Source organism: Triturus cristatus, chromosome 5_2 (assembly GCF_964204655.1).
Source record: "Triturus cristatus chromosome 5_2, aTriCri1.1, whole genome shotgun sequence".
Classification (NCBI taxonomy): domain Eukaryota; kingdom Metazoa; phylum Chordata; class Amphibia; order Caudata; family Salamandridae; genus Triturus; species Triturus cristatus.
Genome location: NC_140588.1, coordinates 52,417,044 through 52,429,556, shown reverse-complemented (window position 1 = coordinate 52,429,556; position 12,513 = coordinate 52,417,044). Strand labels below are relative to the sequence as shown.

The following is a 12,513-nucleotide window of genomic DNA, read 5'->3' as shown; positions in this document are numbered from 1 at the left end:
GACACGTAAACTTAGGGAATAGCTACTTACTATGAATAATGTTTCTGATCACAATTTTTTTTTTTCTGTATCTGAGTCTATGACATTTCTCATTATATTTTCAAAATGTCTTATGAGATTTCCTGGACTAAATCTTCAAATTATTTCTCTTCTAGTAATCGCCTATTGATTATTCCCAGTCACTATTTGGTATTATGTTTATTACTCTGATAATTTGAGTAAGAGGTGGTATCCCTGACTGCTAGATCAACTAGAGTATAGGCACTGAGCTGTCAAGGTAAAACATGGGGTGTCTGAGAATATTGGGTTTCACTTGATTAGTGGGGGTTCAGCGCCCATAATCCTGCACATCACTAATTAACACAATGGATAAGCCACTTTGCCACACATTATAACATTGCAACAAATACAAGTAAAATTAATTCTGTAGCGGAGCTTGAGTCTGGAAAAGATACCCAAAATATTCAAAGCCATACAACAGTGCAAGGCTCCAAGTGAAACTTTGACAGAGAAGTCAAAGAGAATAAATTGCTTGAAGAAAAAAAACTCATTAATGTATGATACTGTCCAACTTCAAGAATCATTTAGATAAGTCACTCTGATGGAACCGCAGGACCAAAAATACCTCATACCAAGCACTATTTAGAGCAAACCGAAATTTCCAGTCACTTAAATTAATTCAAGTATACAATTACAGTTTACGAATTACAGAAATCCTACACTATTGAGAGGACTGATCATACATCCGATCTACAATAGGGAGACGCATCTAACCAGGAGAATTATAGAATGATCACCCTATTGGACATAGTAGCTAAGGGGCTATTTTTTTACGCTCCAGAGACGCAAGCCTCTCAATCATATCTATGAGGTGACGCGAAGACCCCCTGCATGGCTTTGCATGGCCTCATAGATATGGAGTAAGACAAAGCAGCACAATTTGCTGCATTGCCTTACTCTGCGTCGAGAAGGAATTTAATGGGTGTTGCAGTGGGTGTTCCCATGCAACACCAATGGATTTTGATGCTGCCGCAGATTTACTTAATCATATAAACGTCGCGCAGTGCCAAAACCTTACGCTTCTTCAGAGCAGTCGTAACAGGGAGAAATCATTTTTTTCCCTTGTTTCTTCCTCATTCAGCAGCACACATGGAAAGAGGAATTGTTTTTGTGCAGGAAGGTACCGCTTCCGGCACAAAAAGCAATCCTGCCAGCAATGGAGGAACCCAAGGACCATGGTGCAAGGGTGCTTACGTTGGTGCTAGGCAGCAAACTGTGCACCAGCACAGGGGGAAAGGGGAGGAATGCACCCTATTTTATAAATAGGGTGCATTCCTGCCCTTTCAAATTGGCGTAGGGCAGCACAGCAAGAATGCTTGTGGCTCTGCCCTTCGCCAGTTCCTCATAAATGAGGCCATAAGTATTTTGCCAGGTTATTACTATAAGACCTAGAAGCCTGTGCTCCTGCAAGCAACATGATTCCAATAGATCAAACAGGTTTCAGTCCTATAACTAACTTATTAGCTTTATCTACTCTTATTACGAAGGCCATTTGTAGTGATGCAATGTTTTATACTTGCTTCATGCACTTCAACCAGCATTTGATAAAGTCCTAGAACAGCACTATGGACAAAACCGGCCCACTGGGGCATTCCGGCAAACTTATTAAAAGTCATACAATTACTTTACACAGACACATGGATGAGGGTCAAGATTGCAGATAATGACACAATTTCAGCCAAGATTTGCATTATGAACTACATCATGCAGAGTTGTGTATTGGCGCTTCTCCTGGTCAACTTTTATATAGCAGATCTACCAACAGCACTAAATGATACATACATTCAGACTTCAAAAATGGGAGGAAAGCAGTTATCAAGCCTATTATATGTTGATGGCTTAGTTCTGCTTAGCAAAATACCAATTGATTTACAAAGAATCACAGTACACAATCATAAATAAAATGTACATAAACTTGAGTAAATCAAAAGTAGAAGTTTTTGGGAAAAATCGTAAAAAAAATGGTCAGATTCTTCAACCATGAACAAGAAACTAATTTCCATTGAATTAGAGTATATATTTAGAGAGAATGTTTGATAATCATGGAAATGTTTCTATGCACTGTTTGCTTAGACAGTCAAGAGCCCACTCTCTAGGGATGGCATTTGCAATCTTGCTTAAGAATCTTTGGGGCCCATCATTAGATTTTATGTTAAGAGTTATAAGTTCCCAAATCCTTCCAACAATTACAAATGGGTGTGAGGCACTATTGGGTATCGAAGCTGCCTACTTATAGAAGAATCTGCAAAATGTACAGACAACTTTTTCCCTTACCCAAAAATGCATCACAAAGCCAAATGCCAAATAGGATAAGAGTTTGGTCTGGTAAAACACAAAAGGGCGCGGCAAGCAGACACTTTTAAAACATGCACACATTAGAGCATCACACGACCAAACATTGGACGGCCTTGTGTACATGGAAATAATTAACGCAAAAGAAAGAAAGAGCCTAAGATCTTATCTCAAAAAAAGTACTAGGGGCCATATGTAGGAAGCCAAATACCGGTCGGTAACGGCCGAATTTCGGTAAATATCCCGTTACCGACCGGTATTTAGGCATTTGCTATGTAGGGGGCTCATTTCTGGATTCGGTATTTACCGAATCGGAAATTAAGAAATCGGTAAAATACCGAATCGGTAAATACCGACTCCAGAAATGCTATGTAGGGAGCACTCTAAAGAGTGCAAATCAGTATCAAGAATTTGTTATTTACCACCAAATACAGGTTGGTGATAAATAACGAATACCTTGAAAAAAGCAATATTTTGCTGATTTAAGAGTGCCATGTGGCAGACATACATGCCCTTAGGGCATGTATGTGCGCCACATGTGCACACATGCAAGATTCAGGTTTGCAACAGGGTGTCAATGTGACACCCTGCCACCCTTGTATATGCTTGTATATGCTCCCCCCATTACCGAATCAATATATATAATTTCCTAATTTTACCGAATCGGTAAAATTCGGTATTTATGAGTCGGTAAATGTGATGCTACCTACATATGGCCCCAGATGAGCTAAACATCAATGAGGACTAGGAAATGCTTGTAAATCTTTCTGTATTCAATCAATCACTAAACAAGAGCTCGAAAAGTTTGTCACATCTCCAAGACAAAAATGACTTCTCTGCAAATTTTCACACGTTTGGATGACCAATCAAGACTGGGGAACAAAAACTTGACACAGCTACATTTGCAAGCTCTGTTTAAAACATCTAAAATACAGTGATGGCATCAGACTTGGGTGGTTTCAAACATATGACTCAAACCCCCCCAACCTCAGATCACACTACCTGTTAAAAGCAACTGCAGGCTGTGCAAATACAAGGTTGAAAAAATCCTGCTCATCATGTGTGCATGCTTCGGGTTAGCAGAAGAATGAAGATCCCTACTTCCATCTCCTTTTAATCAAATGGGAATCCGCACCTATTGATAGGAATTATTAATTTAATGTTTAAATGGAGAAAATACCAAACTAAACATATTCTCAAAAGCAAAAAATCTGCTTGCTGAAAATTCATCCTGATGGAAATAGCACTTTATTTTGAAAAAGCAATTATAGGACACATGCCACCGCTACTCTATGTGCCCTTTACGATCGAGCCAGATAGGGAGCCTCTATTAAGCGTTTAAACAACTTCACAGGCTTTAGCCTGGTTCTCTGCTAATAATAAACTCTATAGGAGACTTCAAACTAAATATGCACCATCACTTGGGAGAGAATATGGAAAAACACTCCCGGAAAAAACTCAAAAGCAGAGATAAAGTTGTTTTAATAAGGTTTTAGTGTATTTTTCTTTTTTTAGATTGTTATGTATTTTATATAATGATACAAGGTAATGTTTTTATTTAACCAAACAATAAAGATTTACTTGTCTATTGTCTGGAAACACTAGATAAAATGATTTAAGGAGCAGGGGCATAACTGACGAGTAGATGATTATGGAGAGGACTCCTTTTCTTTTTTTTGTGTTTAACAGAGAGAAACAATAACACTTATAAGCATTCAATGGATTGGAGTAAAACAGTATAATCCCTATAATTAAAAAATAGCAAAATATCTATGTAACATTACAATGGAAATGTATCTCAATAAACATTTTATATTATGAGAGAGTCATTTCTAGTAGGAAGAATTAATGTTTTAACAAGAGCGTAAAGAAAAAAAAAGAAACTGAAATAAAAAAACAAAGCCTCACATGAAAAAGATCTAATATAGATATAAGCATATTATCAAATAAAACATGTTTATGAGTTTTGAGAAATAAATCTATAAAATAGTAAAAACTGCAGTTAGACATATGATTGATCATATTACGTAAGGAGGTTTTAACACTTCAGCTGAAAAATTGCCAGTAACAGTATTCTCAAATAAAAAGGAAGTCAAAGGCTTTCACAATCTTGCTCTTTTGAGAGTTATGTGCATGCACGGTGAAGAAGCTGTGTCTAATTTGTGATGATAGCAGCTCACATTACACCATTTAATGAAAGAAACATTACTAGGGTACTTCTACTTGGATACGATGATCTACCAAGCAATTGCTATAAGATGTTTTACAGATTTTCTAATTAAGAGATCGGTCGCCCAAAAATGTGAGAATCCTCTAAGAAACACATGCATTTCTTCAAATGGTGTTGTTACAGAGCATATAGCTAACATCTTTTCCCAAATTTGTTTCCAAAACCATATAATTTTAGAACAATTAAAACAGAGGGCTTATTTTCTAATTACTATTACGAAATTACAGAATATGTTTGTCAGTGTCTCTGATCTGGAATATGCTGGGTGGATTTACACCCTGCTGGAAGGAAGGATTTACAAGCCGTTAGGAGTTGTGCTATCACCTATATGACACGCCTGGAAAACAGGCTGGAACACCTTGAAGAAGTTATGCCTGCACTAACTTCTGCCTGTTCGGAGTACTGTGATTCCCAGATTAAAATCCTTCACATTTATGAGCCAAAGTTGTATAGGTGATGAGGTCCTTTCAACTGGGAAGACCATGTGAATAGTGTATTGACTTCTGATTTTAAAAAGTGCAAGGAAAAGAAAATGTGATTTCAAAGTTGAACAATTCTAGGGAGAACGAGGTAGTCAAAATGCCATCTAGTAGGTGGGAAAACCACAGCTGGAGAGTGAAAGAATATTGAAGTTCATGGACTACAGTAGGTCAAGCGACCACAAAACAATGCCAACAAGTTCAACTTGTGAAAAAGCACTTGACAGTATTGGAGTGCATTCTGACACCATGCGAGGCTGAATGTGGTGTTGGAGGATAAAATACGCATGTCCTCGCAAGTAGATGATGCTGAATTCTTCCTTACTACTTTGGGCCTGATTCCGATCTCGTTCGGAAAGAATTCATAACAAATTGGTTCCAGAATACTTTCCGGGCGACTCGGATCGGGTGAGTCCGACTGAGCGATTTGGATGTATTTGGATGCTCCTGTATACTATTTGGTGGAACTCCCATTAATTTTCAATGTGAGCTTGTGTTCCAAATGAGAACACAGGCTCCCACTGAAGAAAGGGGTGGGCGGGTAAAACCATACATGATGTGGCGGGCACCCCATGGTGCCTGCCACAATGTGCATGATTGGAAAGGGGGGTCCCTTGGGTACCCCCACGGGCCCGATTCGGAAGGCCCTGGGTGAAGGGGGGGCCTGCTATGGGCCCCCAAAGGCAGATTCTGGCAAACGATTTGTTCTGGAGAAACCACATCCGAATGGCTGTCCAAATTTGTCATCGTACTTGCTAGCTCGGAAACTGAGTCCATAGAGCTGTATGATTCGGCTCCGGAAGATGCGACTTGTCCGAATGCCGTTCGGAACCGATTCGGACAACCCTACCGGTTTCCAGGCATCGTACCCGGTCGTTGGGAAGTGTGTACAATTTGGTCGGCAAAAAGGGTCCTGAATCGGATTTGGCAAACCCGAATCCGATTCGGAGCCCTTCCAAATGACATTGGAATTGACCCCTTTATGTGAGATATAGATAAAAAAGAAAATGGGGACGGTTTAGGTGTTTCCTTGATGCTATCTGAGGCATTTGAACGTGATGTTGGCTGTTCAAAACGAGGTTGCTCTTTAAACTGCAGGACACTGTGTGGGCATGTTTTAGGGACTATATGGCTCCCAGCAGTTCCTTACCACAACCTCATGAACCTCCAGCATTCTTCCAGCCAGCTTTAGGTAGGCTGTATGGAATTATCTATAGAAGATGACTAGCGATTGGCACAGACAAAATTCGACTGCTTGCACCATAATTATCTCTGGACATTTGGTTCTTTCTTTAAGGATCAGTGGTTTTGATGGGGCAGTGAGTCTGTTTCCAGAAGTTTACGTTTATATTGAAAACTTTATTAAAACAATTAAAAGACTTAAAGCTAATACTGATTTATTTTCTGAACCTTTGTTTCTTAAGTAACTTGTATTCAACAGATATTTTTCTGACTTGGAAGAATAGGATCTTGCTGGTTCTTAAACCACTTGATGCTTGCAGGAAGACACTAGATACATTTACTTTGCAATGTGAGTCTTTTTGTCCTAATAGTTAATTGAATATTTGTTTGTGAAGTTTGGATGCATAGCGTAAATTTGTGCTAGAGATCTTTTGAAATAAAGATATAATGTTAAACATCACTAATGAGCATATATTTGTTTTTCCATTTCTGTGAAGGATAACCACATAACTATAGAACCCCTGACACGAATTTAGGTTTTGAAGATGGAGGTCATGCATCAGGAACTAAAAACTCAACAATTAAAGTTATAGATCAAAGGCATGAACTCATTCATCACATTCTTGAAGAGACATCGGGCTGATTTGCAAAGAAATATATCTATCGCAAATGTCATAGTCATTGTTTTGAATACGTACTTGAACCTGCTTCACAAAACCTCAAAGCACATAAACGTGCAATATCTTCCATAATTCACAACTTTAAATGTAAGTATATGGAATTTTCATATGTCTCTCCGTTACACATATTTGCTGGGATTTTCTTCTTTGCATAAATTCTACACAGATAGGGTTACAAGCATAATAGGATTTCAACATTATGCTCTTGTGATAGCGAAAGTGGTGCATGCTTTGTGTAGATCTCTGCACACATAGATTAATCTTTTTGATGAGTGACATATCATGTTTACTTTGTGAATTAACAGTGAGTCATGTATGCAAAAGTTACAACTATTTCCAGGAGTAGGTCACATATATTCACTCAAAATATTGTGCATTTGGTCTATAGAGAAGGAATCCATCTTATATCCCATGCTGTTTACTCACATGGAGCAGCTAGAAAACCAATGTTTCTCAGTTCAGCTTTATGTGAGAAACAGTGAACGTCTCCTGAAAGTGCATACAATCATCCCTATCCAACACAACATATCTGGCTAATAGATGGCAAATCATTTTATGAAACAACTCCAAAAATAGCCTTCTTAAGTTTACAGCAATGTGGCATCTTTACATCGATTGATCTGTGAATCAACTTCATGGAAGAATTATCCTACACACTTTCCTCCCACGTAAAATCTCTTAGTTTCTTTTTGTGCTACGATCTCCCCTCAAACTTCTAAGTGAACCAATCTGCAACATCAACTAATTTGCAGCTATTAGTTACAATCTAATTTTTCACCAACCCACATACTTTGGATTGATGGTGCAGTTTCGGTAATATCCTAAACAGGCTTTGAAGTCTCAGTGCTGCTTGGCCCTCCTGTGCCTATGATGGCTTCTTCTGATGCCACTCTACATATGGAAATTCACTAGACACCAGTATTAACCTGCATGACACCAAAACATTTTTGCGACCATTAACTGCCAGAAGAAAAATAAAATTCCCTGCCTCACGTAATAAGCTAATTAAAGGACTATTTTTACCCACTTACACAAAACTGCTAATTTCCAGCAGCTCCAGAGTTCTGAAAATCAATGCTATCCTAAATCTATCTAGGAAGCTGCAACCTCCTACTAGAATGTTCTTTCCACCGATTCATTCCTACATCCTAACTGATATGAGACTGATATCTTGTGATGATTTGTGCATGGTGTGCCAGTATGGAAATGAATCTTTATCCCATGTACTATTTGAATGCAACGGCTACAGAGCTCCACGGCGCATCTGGTTGTCCCCAATATGCAAACTCTTAGGAACAAGAAGGGCGCAGGAGGCAGAACGAATCCTAAGAAGCGACACATCTGAAGTGATAGTTGTTGGCATGGCGAAATTCTTGGGGTGGGTATGGGCAATTGGAGCACGGTCCCGTAAGGAGAGAATAGCCCAATAAATACATCTGTCTCGCTGTATCTCAATTTTTGAGTAGGCATTCCCCTTCCACTCAACTGGATAGCTTGTTTTAGAGTACCCATGAAATTTTAATTAACTCATTTTTATATAATATTTTATATTGTTTATACTGTTTCTTAAAAGATTTTATAAATCCATCCTAGAATGTGTACATTGATTTTAAAATGATTTTTTCTTTTATGAATTCAATCTGGAAATTATGTGTAATTCTTTTATATGTACATTGTGTGCTTTGATGAGCTAATAAGTCGAATAAAGCTCTTTTGGATTGGATTGGATTGGTAATCAGGCCCTTAGTATCCAACCTCCATATTTGCTTCACTTGTTTCACAATGTGACATTCAACTTCTGATTGAGGCTTTCAGATGCAATCCAGCTCCTTGGAGACTTTCTGTATGGCTGAGTGTCTTAGTGGGCGCTCCTGTGTTTTCCTCACCCCATCCAGAAAGGCATCTGTCAAATTCGGGAACTTGAATAATAGGCACTGCCACTAACGTTCTTGTGTTGACTGGTGGACCGTCCTCCGAGGAGTATGTTTCTGGTATGCCAGGTTGTTGCCTGTTTGACTGCAGCTGCAGCTTGATGTTCCCATCTCTTTTTATGAGTCCAGGTGTGCTCTTCATGTCCTGGAGTTATTATGGTGGCAACAAATACTAGTATCCAGGTCAGAAGGAGTTTAATAGAGCTTACAAGATGATATTCTCAATGTTCTACAATCAGAGATCAAGGGATGTAGATTTTTTTCACAACATGCTTCTTCAAATCTCACAGAATCATAAGGTGAGCATGAGTCTTTACAACAGTCTTTGGAGCTTTCTGAATCTTTGCTTTTTCTCCTTGGGATGATGCATTATGTCACAATCGACAGAAGTCATATCTCACTCATAGATTCTTTTCACTTTCTTGACACAATGTAAAGCAAGCATTCAGCTTTCAATCCTGAATCATATTGTGTTGCTCACTCTAATTAAATCCTATTATTTTAAGAGATTTACATAGAACATCTCTCCAGGGATAACTAACTAATGAAGATTATTTGAAGAGGAGAGAAGGAAGCATTCAGCCTTCAATTATCACTCCAACTGCATTCCCTTGACATTCGTGACTGCTTATAAAATCCCACCCTAGGTAGGGGCCCTGCCCTAATGCTTTCCCTTGTATGTACGTCGGATTTCTTTCCTGACTGAACTTCTGTTGGAGAGAATCTTTGCACTTCTATTGTATGCTGCTGGTTCTTAGCACAGCTGTGTTTGGGAGAGGTGCCCCATGAGAGGTTTCCATCAGAAAGCACTAGTACACAAAAAGTGGGACAATAATAAAGGAATGTGGACTGCTTGAGGACACCCTGCTAAGAGCTCACTGCCAATTCAATCCATCATTGAGAGGTATCTAGGATGAAAAATGAGGATAGAAATTGAGAGAGCAGAGGTGGCAAAAATCTCTGAAGAGAAGCATAAGTTTCCATTTGCCCACAGACCGTTCCTCAGTAGAAGTGGTTAAAGCAATAGAGAAAACTTCTTAGTTCATATTGAAATGAAATGAAATTAGGATTTCTAAAGCGCACTACTACCCGCGGGTGTCTAGGCGGTGACTTCCAAGTGGGGAAAGGGGTAGAGAAAACACCAGACATCAGTGAGGCACAAGATAAGTGGAAGAGCATACTAAACTAATAAGTAAAAAAGCCAGGTTTTAAGCGCTTTACAAAAGGTAAGCAGATTATTTTCGAGGTTTTGAGAGTAAGCAGCATGGTATTCCAGAGTTTGGCAGTCGCGACTGCAAAACTCTTGCCTCCCCAAGTAGCTCTTTTACACTTGGGAACAACCAGATTAGCCTGGGAGGCAGATCTTAGGTTTCTGGCAGGGATATAATGATGGAAGAGTTGCCTAATAGAAACTGGTCCCTCAGAACGGAGGGCTTTGAAGGCTATGGACAGGGTTTCGAACATAACCCTTTTTTAGACCGGTAGCCAGTGGAATAAGGGGAGAGACTTGGACATCGACTGATGTTTTAGGTTCCCTAAAAGCAGCCTGGCAGCCGCATTCTGGACCATTTGTAATTTGTCCAAGGCTTTCTTATGGGCAGTCAAGAAGAGCCCATTGAGTAGTCGATTTTATAAAAGACTACTGTGGTAATCACTGTTTTATGTAGGTCCAGAGGGATAAAAGGGAGGATCTTCCTAAGAGATTTGAAAATGAAAAAACAATACGAGGTGATGGCATTGGCATGACCCACAAAGGAGAGTTTTTCATCAAACTGAACTCCCAAATTTTTCACCTTTAGCATGGGAGTGGGGAGTACAACTTCAAACAGTTGTTAGACATCCTACTCCCAATCTGCAGCAGACAGTTGTGGGAGCATTTAGCTGTGTTATCCGCATTCTCTGTGAATGACACTACAATTTGGGTGTCTTCAGCACAGGAGACAGCAGAGAAACCAAGGCCTTTGATCAATGAAGCCAGAGGTGCAATGTACAGATTAAAAAGGGTGGGACTACGTGATGACCCCTGCGGTACACCGCAGGGAAGGGTGAAAGAAGTAGGTCTGTGACCGTTACAATCCACGTACTGCGTTCTGTCAGCGAGAAATGAACTGAGGAGCTTAAGAGCAGTACATCTGACACCTATCTCGAATAACCAGTTGATAAGGAGTTGATGGCTGATATTGCTCTTCCCACTAATAACCAGATGGCTGGCAATGGCATTTTCATACGCCTATCTAAGTAGTGCACAAATAATGCAGCTAAAACTGTTCAGTTAAAGAGACAATTTGTCACAGCACACCCTTTTTATGTATTCAAATCAAGGCCAGTGGGGCACACAAAGGCCAGTGGCACATTGCCATATGTAGATGGTAACCCAATAAAATATTCTTTGCCAAACAAAACTGGAAACCATTGGAAGCAGTTGCATTGCCCTATTTGAGAAGGCCATGCTGCAAGGATCTTTAGTATGTCTACCCACATTCCCAGATCAATGACACCAGTACTTAGCCTTATTCCATTTTTGTATGAAAAGAGCAACCTAAAGCTCAAGAAGGAAATACAGTGCCACATGCTATATTGACAATCACCTGAAAAGAGTCAGAAAAAACCATAATCTTAAATGTAATGGCTCCAATTTTCCTTACAAACAGAAATTAGGAAACGCAGAGCATTTTGAAGTCTAATGGACCTGTGCTGGGGATGACAGAGTTGCGAGAAGTTGTGGCCTAGTCTTTTGCCAAACCTCTACAATTTACAACCTTTCACCTCCTAGATGAAACTTTTTCCATAACAATAAAGACGTAGTAGAAATCCTTGAATGTGCTTATCTTTCTGACTGGTGCCAGACTTTGCCTTCCTTACAATTTGTTCCAAGTTGCTTTCCCACAGACAATCCTATCTCATAGTAAAGTACTTCAGTTGTGCCTCCTTACATCTGTGTTTGGCACATAATTGGTTGCAGATGTCAGTCTATGTAGCTTTCTTTAATGTGCTCTTTTTTCCAGAATTGTAGAGCAACTAACAAGTGGTTCTATCTCCGAGGTCAATAGAACTATTTAGTTTTAGGTGAGGGGAAGCATCTTGCATGCCCATAACTGGCTTCCTCTTGTATGCTTTATTGGTGGAATCACTTGTTTTTCACTAAAAACATAACTGGAAACATTGGTGGTCATACCTTCAAGCTACTCCCTTGTGGGGTGTGTGGTTTAGGCGCTCGGTCAAACTGTGTGAGCATGTCCTACAACCAACACTTGAAGTGTTCTGATTTATGAAGTTTCGTAATTGTGGCTGGCTCTTACAGTCTTGACCACAGGCTTCAAGCAAGGTCCAGGTTATCTTCAATTTCTTGTGAGTCCGCTCCATCACTCCACTGTATATTGAATAATTTGCAAAACTATCTCCATCAAAAAAGGTCTCTAGTGAGCAAGTATACAGGTGTTCTTTCTGGGTTGAAAAAGGAAGTGGGTGATGAGCCTTTGTGCTGTTCTAATAAGATTCTGTGTGGGTATTTTAGATGTGCTAAGCAAGAGGATGTGATTGTTGAAATAAAAACATTTTAGTTAAAGTAGTTAAAGTGTCTTTTTCTTAGTGCAGATCTTGTTTGAGATATCGTAATCAATGAACTTGGGCTTCTCAATTACCACTGCGCCCCTGGATTC

General features: G+C 39.5%; 1 long non-coding RNA gene across 4 annotated transcripts in view; it reads right to left on the bottom strand.

Moving 5' to 3' along the window:
- Positions 1-12,513, bottom strand: part of LOC146822647 (uncharacterized) — a 332,500-nt gene that overhangs the window by 46,418 nt on the left and 273,569 nt on the right. For 3 of the 4 annotated variants that reach the window (XR_014961810.1, XR_014961811.1, XR_014961809.1), the window contains one exon: positions 3,355-3,487. The exons of the other annotated variant lie outside the window; for it this stretch is intronic. This is a non-coding gene — a long non-coding RNA (uncharacterized LOC146822647). The remainder of the gene's footprint in view (positions 1-3,354; positions 3,488-12,513) is intronic. 4 annotated transcript variants of the gene reach the window in all.